This window comes from Saccopteryx leptura, chromosome 2 (assembly GCF_036850995.1).
Source record: "Saccopteryx leptura isolate mSacLep1 chromosome 2, mSacLep1_pri_phased_curated, whole genome shotgun sequence".
NCBI lineage: Eukaryota > Metazoa > Chordata > Mammalia > Chiroptera > Emballonuridae > Saccopteryx > Saccopteryx leptura.
The window spans coordinates 66,353,975-66,366,293 of NC_089504.1; the positions used below are offsets into that span (position 1 = coordinate 66,353,975).

Genomic DNA, 12,319 nt, shown 5'->3' on the forward strand with positions numbered 1-12,319 from the left:
GGCAAGTGGACTTGAGGTATTTTAAAAAGTAGAAATTAGTGGACTGTAGAAAGAAAACCAAGCATATTGGCTTAAGGGTGCTCAGTAGTGTAAAGATCTACCCAAACTTTCTTAGCTAAGAACTTAGGGGAAAACTCCAAAGAGACCCAGCTGGGAACTCTGCCGAAGTTAAAAACAAGCAAACAAACAAACAATGCTCAGTTGTGAGACATCTGGTGCTCAGCCATTTGTCTTTGGTAGTACACATGCTTAAGGTCTGTGTAGTTCCTTCTGACACCTTGGAGGGCGGAGTTATAGCACAGAAGCAACAAGTTGCGGTAAGCTAATTTAAGTACATTCTCAGGGGTCTTGGAGGCACCTGCACTTTTCTGTTACTACTATTCAAGCCAAACTGCTGTCACCTTAGCTTTCTGGAAACCCCCAGCCGGATTCCTACTGGGGCCTTCGGGTGTCCCAAGCTCAAGTGCGCACCTAATGCGCAGACTGGACATGCTCCGCGCAGGTGCCTAAAATACGGGAGTTTCCGCTCCCGTAGGCCAATAACGGCTTCTTAGTTGAGTTACTTGTTAAAAGGTTAACAGATGAATACCTTTCAACCACTTGGAGTCTCCCACTGTGATTGAGAGACTCAGATACCCCAGCTGTAAGACGCTGTCACCGCAGCCCAGCAGCGACACTCGCCAAAATCTACTGGGCGTTCCAACGCCCCAGCCATGGCAACAGCAATCTGACGTCCCGCGCCCGAGGCCGCCATAGGCTCGCGTCGGAGCACAGGACGACGTGCGGCGCGTGGGCTCATCAGGTCCGGCCGTGCGTGAACTTGGTCAGCGCTTCCGGGCAAGGTTCTGTGCACCTGTTCTTGCATTTCTGCTCAAGTGTCTCCCCTGTCTGGAAAAAGTGCACAAGAGAACAAAATAGGGGACAGCAAACTTAGGCTAACAACAGCGCGGAGAATTAAGCCCAAAGTAAGAAGATGCCAGGCACCTTTAAGCTGCTCAGAAGTTCACGTGATCGATTAAGTGCCGGGCCCCAGCGGTCACGTGACGGCGCGCGCGCCCTCGCGTAGGGGGATTCGGCTAGCGCTGTGCGCGCGCCCCCTCTCTGCCTCCCAACCTCTCCCCGGGAGGGTGAGAGGCGGCGGAGGGATCGGCGTCTGGAGCTGGGTGCGCGTGCGCAGCGTGCAGCTGTCACCCAGTGCGGAACAAGTCTCCGAAATTTCCTAAATCTCTCTGTGCCGGAGGCCACGGTCTTCCTTCTCCCTTTCCTCCTCTGGGCCTTGTCTTTGCCCCACCCGCGCGCCAGGTAACCGCTTTTCCGGAGTCCCGGGGATGGGGATGGTGGCGGGAGGGCCCGGGCGGTCTTCGGACTGCCCCACTCCGCGAGGGGCAGCAGGGGTTGCCGGCGTCCGGGAGAGTGGAGGCACCTGATCTGCGGCGCTCGGTCCGCGACCGCCGTGACTGTCATGCTGGGGACAAGGCGACCGGCTATGGTCGCGGGGGCGGGAGACGGGAGCCAGTGACAGCCCGCTCCGGCCCTCCCGGGGATTCGGTGCCGCACTAGTCGTTCCCTCGTGGGCCGGCGCGCGGGTGGTCCAGAGATGCTGATTCTTTCCTTTCCCCTTCCAGCGGGGTCTGTGGCGGACTCGGGCAAGCAGGTTCTGCTGCGCCCCTTGAGCCATCTCTTCCCTGGGACTGTCACCGCCGGGGGGTGAGGGTGGGGGCTCCTCTCCAGAACACCTCTCTCCGGGGTTCCTTCTCAGTCCCAATGTTTTTTTCCGGCATGGGGCCATTTCTGCAGTGCTGGAAACCACGATGCGGTGTAGATAGTGGTGCTTAATAAATAGGAGTTGGATCAGGTCGCGTGGAATGCCAGGCACGGGACGTGGCGTGGGGTGGAGATGTGGAGGAGGAAGCCGGGCCAGGGAGGCTGAGGCTCTGGGCTCGCTCTTGGGTTTTTCCTCGGGGCTCAGCCAATGAACCAGAAGGGCTCGATTCGGATGCTTTCCGGGTGAACTCGGAGGCAGTCTCCCCGGAGCTGCACCGTGCACGTCTGCACGGGCTGGCTCTGGTTGTGGGCGATGTCTGGGAGGGGTTTTGTCGGGTTCCTCCCGGGAGGGGAAGAGAGGGCACATTCTTTTTTAGCACTTCGTAAGTTAACCTGTAGGGTGATTTTTGAAGCACTGCTTCGGAAATGTTAGTTTGGAAGTTGCAGCTGGTCCACCCTGGTCTCGGTGAAAGTTTCTGGTAGGCTCTGACCACCTGAATTGGGATTAAACTTTGCCCTATTTCACTCATTTGAATTTGTAGTATTTTTTATTTTTAACCGCGGGAAACTCGGCTTTGTGTGACACGGTTTCTATGACAACGGTTACTAATCAAATTGGGAAGTGTTGTGCTTGAAAATTAGTGGCTTTAATTCTTAAAGGTCCATATTTACTTTTGTAGTACTCGGTTTTCCTTTAAGATAATTACTCAAATTCTGCCCTTTTTATTTTCCCCTAAGTTCTCCTCTCCTACCTTGTCAGTCTTCTACCTCCATTCCCTGATTTGTTTTGGAATGTATTACATGAGGTTTCAGGATTTTAGGTCCTCTTTTTCCCAATTTAGGGCATTATGAAAAATATGCACATAATCTTTACAGCACCCCATAAACTTGGTAGTGCAATGCAATGTAAATTGGAGATTTGTTTCACGGTAACAGACTTTAATTCGCTGCTTTTCTAAAGTTAAAAATACAAGTTTTGTATTTTTGATTTTTACTTGTTGACTTTAGAGAGAGAGGAAGAGAGAGAGAGAGAGAGAGAGAGAGAGATTGATTTGTTCCACTTATTTATGGATTCATTGGTTGATTTTCTTCTGACTCGGGATCAGAGATCCAGTGGGCAACCTTGGGAGTATCCAGTCCATTCTTTAACCCAGTGGTCCCCAGCCTTTTTTGGGCCACGGACCGGTTTAATGTCAGAAAATATTTTCACTGACGGCCTTTAGGGTGGGACGGATAAATGTATCATGTGACCGAGACAAGCGTCAGAAGTGAGTCTTAGACGGATGTAACAGAGGGAATCTGGTCATTAAAAAAAAATAAAACATTGTTCATACTTAAATATAAATAACACGGAAATAATTTAAGTTATTTATTATTTCTCTGCGGACCAGTACCAAATGGCCCGGGGGTTGGGGACTACTGCTTTAACCAACTGAGGTGCCTAGCCAGGACTAAAAGATACATTTTAAACATTGCATGTGCACAAATGCTTTCTAAAAAGTCCATTACCATTCTATGAAAATGAAGATTTTAATAAGCTGAACAGGTACTTAATTTTTAATAAGGTTTTTAGATTTAGCCTGACCTGTGTTGGTGCAGTGGATGGAACATGGACCTAGAATGCTGAATTCGCTGGTTCGAAACTCCAGCCTTGCTGGGTCAAGGCACATACAAGAAGCAACTACTTACCAGTTAATGCTTCCTGCTCCTCTACCCCCCTTCTCTCTTTCTCCTCGTTCTAAAATCAATAAATAAAAAAATTTTAAAAAAGCATTTTAGATTTAAATTTCTATTTAAGGGTGAAAATCTGGCATATTATTTTCTTCTGTACAACTTCTGAATCACCTAAGGCTAGGTTAGGTCCTCCTGGGGTACAGTCTCTTTCCTTTTCTCACTGTTTTGTAATTGCCTTTTTACTGGCTTTTTTCTCTTACTAGGATATTAGAGTTTTTTTTTTCCTTTTCAGAAACAGAGAGAGAGGCAGAGAGAGGGATAGACCTTTTCAGAAACAGAGAGAGAGGCAGAGAGAGGGATAGACAGGGACAGACAGACAGGAACGGAGAGATGAGAAGCATCAGTCATTAGTTTTTCGTTGCGCATTGCGACACCTTCGTTGTTCATTGATTGCTCTCTCATATGTGCCTTGACTGTGGGCCTTCAGCAGACCTAATAACCCCTTGCTCGAGCCAGTGACCTTGGGTCCAAGCTGGTGAGCCTTGCTCAAACCAGATGAGCCCGCACTCAAGCTGGCGACCTTGAGGTCTCGAACCTGGGTGTTCAGCATCCCAGTCTGATGCTCTATCCACTGCGCCACCACCTGGTCAGGCCGGATATTTGAGTTTTGAAAACAGGTTTGTGTTTATGTTTTTCTTTATTGTATTTCTGACAATTGACCATAGTGCCTGCTCAAAATATCCTCTTTTTATTTATTTCAGAGAAAGAGAGAGAGAGAGAGAGAGAGAGAGAGACAGAAAGGGAGAGAGATGAGAAGCATCAGCTCATAATTGCAGAATTTAAGTTGTTCCTTGATTGTTTTCTCATATGTGCCTTGACAGGGGGGCTCAGGCTGAGCCAGTGACATTAGGCTCAAGCCAGCGACCATGGGATCAAGTGTATGATCCCACACTCAAGCCGGCAACCCTGCGCTCAAGCCAGAGACTTTGGGTTTTGAACCTGGATCCCCAGCGTCCAGGTCAACACTATCCACTTCACCACCACTGATCAGACGAAAATATCCTCTTTTTAAATAATAGCTTTATTAAGATACAGTTTACATACCATACAATTCACTTATTTATTATTTTTTTAAATTTACTTATTGTTTTTAGAGAGAGAGACAGAAACATTGATTTATTTTTGTGTGTGACCTGAGTGGCGATCGAACCTGCAATCTTTGTGTATTAGGATTAGGCTCTAAACATTTGAGCTAGCAGACCAAGGCACAGTCTATCTATAATTCAGTGGTATTTGCAACTGCTGCCACAATCAATTTTAGAATATTTTTATCACTTCAGAAAGAAATTGTTTTCCCATCAGGAGTTTTGTCTGTTTCTATCTCCCTTCCTCTCCAGCTTTAGGCAACCCCTAATTGGCTGTCTCTCAGTAGATTTGCTTATTCTGGACATTTTGCACAAATGGAATCACATAATATGTGGTCATTTGTTACTGGATTCTTTCACATAATATAATGTTGTCAAAGTTCATCTACGTTGGGCATGTATCAGTTCTTCGTTCCTTTTTATGGCTGAATAATATTCCATTCTATGACAATTTTACAATTTGTTTATTCACTCATCGGTTGATGGGCATTTGGGTTTCCACATTTTAACTCCAGTGCTGCTGTGAACATTTATGAACTATACTTTGTGTGGGTGTATGTTTTTTTGGTTTTTTTTTTGTATTTTTCTGAAGTTGGAAACAGGGAGGCAGATAGACTCCCACATGTGCCCAACTGGGATCCACTCGGCATACCCACCAGGGGGTGATGCTCTGCCCATCTTGGGGCGTTGCTCTGCCGCAATCAGAGCCATTCTAGCGCTTGAGGCAGAGGCCACCGTGCCATCCTCAGCGCCCGGACAAACTTTGCTCCAATGGAGCCTTGGCTGCGGGAGGGGAAGAGAGAGACAGAGAGGAAGGAGAGGGGAAGGGGTGGAGAAGCAGATGGGCGCTTCTCCTGTGTGCCCTGGCTGGGAATCGAACCTGGGACTCCTGCACACTAGGCCGACGCTCTACCACTGAGCCAACCGGCCAGGGCTGTATGTTTTCTTTTTTTTTTTTTTTAATTTTATTTATTCATTTTAGAGAGGAGAGAGAGAGACAGAGGGAGAGAGAGAAGAGAGAGAGAGAGAGAGAGAGAGAGAGAGAAGGTGGGGAGGAGCTGGAAGCATCAACTCTCATATGTGCCTTGACCAGGCAAGCCCAGGGTTTTGAACCGGCGACCTCAGCATTTCCGGGTCAACGCTTTATCCACTGCGCCACCACAGGTCAGGCTGTATGTTTTCTTTTAAAAAATTTTTTTTTATTGATTTTAATTTATTGTGTTTACATAGATTCTAGTGTCACCCTCGATGCATCTCCCCCTCCCCCCCCCCCCCCCCCGTATTCCCCTCAACATCTCCCTTGCACGCCTCCCTACAAGGGTGTATGTTTTCTTTTCTCTCGAGTATATACATATATATACTTGGTGGTGGAATTGCTGGGTTAAGCATTCCCTTCTGAATGATTGAAGAGCAAGGAGAGGATAATTACTTTGGACAGATTCTCTCTAGGTCTTTGAGGGTGAACTGACCCTTTCCTGCCCCACTACCAAGGGTACTTCTCTAGAGGCCAGAATTCTCTATATCAGACTCTGTCCTGCAGTGAGTTTTTTTTTGTCTCAATGTCATTAAGATTATCCCTTTCTGTTAGTACAGTTTTTATACAGTTAGTGATTGTGCCCTTTATATTTATTATGTTTAATTAGAAAAACGGTGATAAAATAGGTATATTCCATACTGTCATCAAGTTCAGTGTCTAATACAGGTCTTTTTTAAAAAAAATTACTGATTTTAGAGAGGAAGGGAGAGAGAGAAAGAGAGAAAGATGGATTTGTTGTTCCACTTATTTAGGCATTCCTTGGTTGATTCTTGTATGTGCCTTGACTGGGATCAAACTGTAACCTTGGCATATTGGGATGACACTCTAAGCAAGTGAGCTCTCTGGTCAGGGCTAATACAAGTCTTTCTATCTTTTAAAGTTTTTTTTTTTTTTTTTTTTTTTTTTTTTTAATGAAATAGGAATATCTAATGCTCTTTTTACTACCCCTATTTCTAATATGGTTTTCTTGGGAGTTGTTCCATAGTAAAGTCACTGTATCTTATTTATCTTTACCAATCTAAAGGTTTTGTGAAGACTAACATATACATTTAAAATATTGGACTATTGTCTTTTCACTTATCCTAACACCCAAAGATTCCTCTTTGCCCTTAACTCTCCCTGCCCTTTGGGAGAAGATGTTGATAATCTACGTCTATACTTGCAGGGAGAAGAATTAGGCCCATATGAGCATTGGGAACAGTTGTTAAAGAGCCTCTTTACTTCCCCATGACCTGCCACTATTCTTCTCTGAGGATTAAGTCCTAATTCTCAGTTCTCTAAGTAAGGCCGGCCCACCTCCTCCTTTCTAACAAACTCATCTTTCTCTCCAGTTCCTTGGCTGAGTTGGTCTTGGAAGCCAGTTTGCATTTTTGTTCCCTCTGCTGAGACTGTACCCCTACCTTCACTTCTTTGGTTAATTTCATCTCATCCTTCAGATAACTTAGCAAATTTGTCACATCTTCCAATTAGTCTTTCCTCAATCTTGTTTACTTGCCATACCTGCATTCTATAGTCTCCTTCATTTTTAGTTGTGTATCAGCTCCCTACCCTCATATATGCACAGAAAAAAAAGCAACACAAAATATTGAAAGTGGTTAGTTACTTCTGGTCGATGGAATTATGGGCCATTTGTCTCTTGTGTATGTGCTTGCATTTTCTTAATTTTATCCTATCAGTATGACCTTCATGAACAGGGAAAAAGTTTAATAAAAAATCATGTTTGTTAGAAAATCTGGAAACAGGAGAATTTAGAGGAAAAAGAAAAGTCACTAGTAATTTCCATTTTTATTTTTGTAAATTTCTAACCTGTTTTGTTACAGTTACCTAGATGAGATTTTTCTATAGCTCCAGTGTGAAGCTTCTTATTACATTTTAATTTTTTCTTGTATCTAGGGACTTCCAGAGAATGGTGAGGATACTTACCATTCGTTGCCTAGGGATGGAATTTCTGGTATTGAAACTGAGCTGATTCTTAAGGAACTGAAACTAACATTTGATACTATTAAGGTTTGAGAACTCAGTGTGTGCTAAATAACTCATTTCCCTTTTTTCCCCTGAGAAACTTCTTAACTAGTATATTTGTGTGTTGCATAGTTGTTTGTTACATATATGCAACATTTGTCTTATTGTTGCTGGGTGATTTACTCTGCCTAGTAGTGGGTACATTTTCTTCCAATTTCCTATATGGAGCATATAGCAGTGAACATAGTAAACAAGTGATACCATTTCATGAAAGAGGATTATATTGAGTATGAATGTTTAGTTATACTGTTGCTCTATATTTTCAGATACACAGTGGCTTCAGCTCCTATGGTATTTATAAATTCCTGCTCCATAAAACATTTGTGTGTGTGTGTGTGTGTGACAGAGTCAGACAGAGACAGAGAGGGACAGATAGGAACATAGATGAGAAGCATCATTTCTTTGTTGAAGCATCTGAGCTGTTCCTTGATTGCTTTCTCATATGTGCCTTGACCAGGGGGCTACAGCAGAGTGAGTGACTCCTTGCTCAAGCCAGCAACTCCGTGCTTAAGCTGGTGACCCTCACTCAAGCCGGATGACCCACGCTTAAGCTGGCAACCTTGGGATTTCGAACCTGGGTCCTCTGTGTCCCAGTCTGATGCTCTATCCACTACGCCACCACCTGGTCAGGCTATTTAGGCTCATCTTGAACTTTCCCTGCCCCAAGTATTTAGAAGTCAAAGGTCTAGGTGTTACTGATATTGGGGCATTATTTAGTGAATAGAGCTAGAGAATATGTGCAAGTTCAAGTATATGTTTATATGTGTATGTGTTTATATACAATAGTTATCCATATCCATATCCATATACAAAGAATTATATAACAAATTATATAACTTGTATTGAATAATTCTTGTATTCTTGGAATAACTTTTTGATCATGGCTTATTTATTATTTTAGTGTGTTTTGGATTTGCTTGCTCATTTTTTGAAGGAATTTTTATCAGTGTTCAATCTTAAATGAAATTGTTTTGCAGTTCTCTTTGTCCAGTCGTCAAGTTCAGTTACCCATTTTAGATTTGTGGCTGCTTCTTCTGTTTTTTTCAGATTTTTATGTGTTTATTTGAGGCACACTGAGGACATATGCCAGAGAGCAAGATTTCAAATGCTCCTGTAGGATTGCTTCTTAAAGAAGTTTAAAACTTGCTATTTTTTTTCTTGTGCTCAGGAACAACATAAATAACATTAGATTTTGTTCCTTAAAAATTGAGCATAAATCTGTGAAACCATCTGGGCTTGCCTGGTGCTGTGGATATTTTCTAAATTCAGTGGGCTTTGTTTTTTTTTTTTGTGGTAGCTGGAGAGCCTAGCATAGAGGTCCAGGGAGCCTAAGTGTGAAGTCAGTTCATTGGACCTTCTTGCTGTCTTTCTTTCAGAAAGTCATTTCCATTTCTGAGTCTTAGTTTCATCATCTTCAAATAGGAAAAACCACAGCCTGCTAATCTTAGAAAACTTTGACGAATGAAAATGAAATGTTGGGCAGATAAAATATATTATGCTCACTTTGTTAAATATGGCTCTGTCCACTTGGAAGCCCGTCACCCAGGTGATATTAGTTGCCCTTCTTGCTTGGAATGGGCATAATTATATTAATGTGTGTTGGTGGTGGCGGGCTATGGGCAGGCAGGATCCTTGTAGCCTGGGGCTTGGTTATAGGACTAAGCCTTTCCCACCCTTTTAGATGTGGGGTGGTGCACTCTCATGAGGAATCCCATTATGCCTCAGATAAGTGACTTTGTATCAGAGACTTCCTTGTTTGTATATTGGATTAAAGGTTTTAAATCTATACTATAAAGTGGGGCAGACTGGGAGCTCTCTCTCTCTCTGTTCCTGAGATTAGCATTAGAGGAGAGGACAGAGAGGAAAGCAGAGAAAGGCCACGTGAAGGAGAGGTGAAGCAGCCAAGATGGCGGGGTGCTGAAGGAGAAGCCTGTTTGTGCATAGTTTGTGCAGAGAGAAGGTGTGAAGCCAGTATCCACGGCCATCATCACAGCCACCTGGTCCATGCAAGTTCTCATTGGATTTGGACAGACAGTAATGAAACAATGGAGCCACGAACTGGTGGGCCATTATCTTTAATCCTAGCTTGCGCCCGGCGGGCAAGTAAAAACACACACTGGGCTCCAAAACCCACTCATTCAGTACTCACAAAGCTACTGACTTATCTGAGATTCCTAGAATCAAAGGTTTCTAGCTCACCAGACTTATTCACCTCTGTTCCCCATTTCCTTCCTTCTCCCACAAACTCTGCACAAACTGGCTTTTCCTTCAGCACTCTGCCATCTTGGCTGCTTCTCATGGCCTCCTCCATGTGGCCTCTCTCTGCTCTGCTCTCTAATGCTAATCTCAGGAACCAAGAGAGCAAGCTCCTGTTCTGCCCCTATTTTATAGTGTAGAAATTCAAAAGCTTTAATCCGATATACAAAATAGGAAAGTCTCTAATACAAAGTCACTTATCTGAGGCATGATGGGATTGCACCACCACACAGCAAAAAGGGTGGGAAAGGCTTAGTCCTAAAACCAAGCCCCAGGCTACAAGGATCCTGCCTGCCCACAGCCCACCCCCAACACACATTAATATTACCTGGGCGACGGGCCTCCACGTGGGCAACGCCATCTTTAACAAAGTGAGCATAATGTATTTTATCTGTCTAACAGAAGGAGATGGGGAACAGAGGTAAATAAGGCTGATGAGGTAGAAACCTTTGATTCTAGGAAACTTGGATGAGTCAGTGGCTTTGGGAGCCCTGAATGGAAAGGAGGTGTTTTCCCACTGTGTGTATTGCTTGCCCACCGGGTGCAAGCTAGGATTAAAGCTAATGGCCCACCAGTTATTGGCGCTGTTGTTTCATTACCTTCTGTCTGAATCCTATGCGAACCTGCATGGGCCAGGCTGCTGTGATGGTGGCCGTGGCTCCTGGCTTTACATGAAATATGTATGTTAAAGCACAGTAAAGAACCAAGCAAATGCAAGGCTTTTTAAAAGAAAGTTTTATTTTAATAAGAGGTTGGTATTCAAATTGTTGTCCATGAGAATAGCTCTCAGTATCACAGTGTTAGAGTTTGCAGATGGACTTGGCCTCTCACTCAGAAGACCAGGAACTTCTAAAGCATTTATGTTTGTATGTTGAATTTGAGTCAGAAATTTCAGACTGCTTTGTATTGTCAATTTTGCTTGGATTCCTCACCCTTCTGGATTTTCACTTTCTAATAAAGGTGTTGGTCAAATAAGTTTGTGAATATGATATATATGTTTGCTCACTTATAGTTTGCATTGGATGTGGGGGGACAGGCTGTGGGGCAGGCAGGATCCTTATAACCTAAGGCAGGGGTCCCCAAACTATGGCCCGCGGGCCACATGCGGCCCCCTGAGGCCATTTATCCGGCCCCCACTGCACTTCTGGAAGGGGCACCTGTTTCATTGGTGGTCAGTGAGAGGAGCATAGTTCCCATTGAAATACTGGTCAGTTTGTTGATTTAAATTTACTTGTTCTTCATTTTAAATATTATATTTGTTCCTGTTTTGTTTTTTTACTTAAAATAAGATATGTGCAGTGTGCATAGGGATTTTTTCATAGTTTTTTTTTATACTCCGGCCTTCCAATGGTCTGAGGGACAGAGAACTGGCCCCCTATGTAAAAAGTTTGAGGACCCCTGACCTAAGGCTTAGTTTTAAGACTAAGCCTTTCCCACCCTTTTTGATGTAGGGTAGTACACTCTTATGAGGAATCCCATTATACCTCAGTTAAGTGACTTTGTATCAGAGACTTCCTTGTTTGTATATTGGATTAAAGGTTTTTATTTCTACACTACAAAACGGGGCAGAACTGGGAGCTTGCTCTCTTGGTTCCTGAGATTAGCATTAGAGAGAAGAGTGATTATGTTCCAGGAAGAGCCCATGCTATAGGAGAGCAGAGAAAGACCACATGGAGGAGAGGAGAGAAGTAGCCAAGATGGCAGAGTGCTGAAGGAGAAGCCAGTTTGTGCAGGGAGAAGGAGATGGGGAACAGAGGTGAATAAGGCTGGTGAGGTAGAAACCTTTTTTTTTTTTTTAATTTTCTGAAGCTGGAAATGGGGAGAGACAGTCAGACTGACTCCCGCATGCGCCCGACCGGGATCCACCTGGCACGCCCACCAGGGGCGGATGCTCTGCCCACCAGGGGGTGATGCTCTGCCCCTCCAGGGTGTCGCTCTGCCGAGACCAGAGCCACTCCAGCGCCTGGGGCAGAGGCCAAGGAGCCATCCCCAGCGCCCGGGCCATCCTTGCTCCAAAGGAGCCTTGGCTGCGGGAGGGGAAGAGAGAGACAGAGAGGAAGGAGGGGGGCGGGGTGGAGAAGCAAATGGGCGCTTCCCCTATGTGCCCTGGCCGGGAATCAAACCCAGGTCCCCCGCACGCCAGGCCGACGCTCTACCACTGAGCCAACCGGCCAGGCGAGGTAGAAACCTTTGATTCTAGGAAACTTGGATAAGTCAGTAGCTTTGTGATCACTGAATGAGTAGGTTTTGGAGCCCAGTGTGTGTTATTACTTGCTCGCTGGGTGCAAGCTAGAATTAAAGATGTTGGCCCACTAGTTCTTGGCTCCGTTGTTTCATTACCAACTGTCCAAATCAAATGTGAACCTGCATGGGCCAGGTGGCTATGCTGTTGGACATGGCTACTGGCTTTACAGAAGGGGAA

At 44.8% G+C, this 12,319-nt stretch overlaps 1 protein-coding gene across 5 annotated transcripts in view; it reads left to right on the forward strand.

Moving 5' to 3' along the window:
- The first annotated feature begins 1,078 nt into the window (after window positions 1–1,078).
- Window positions 1,079–12,319, forward strand: part of KDM4C (lysine demethylase 4C) — a 465,676-nt gene continuing 454,435 nt past the window's right edge. For all 5 annotated transcript variants that reach the window (XR_010749215.1, XM_066368119.1, XM_066368120.1 and 2 more), the window contains exon 1: window positions 1,079–1,302. The gene's annotated coding sequence lies outside the window, so the exon portion shown is untranslated. The remainder of the gene's footprint in view (window positions 1,303–12,319) is intronic.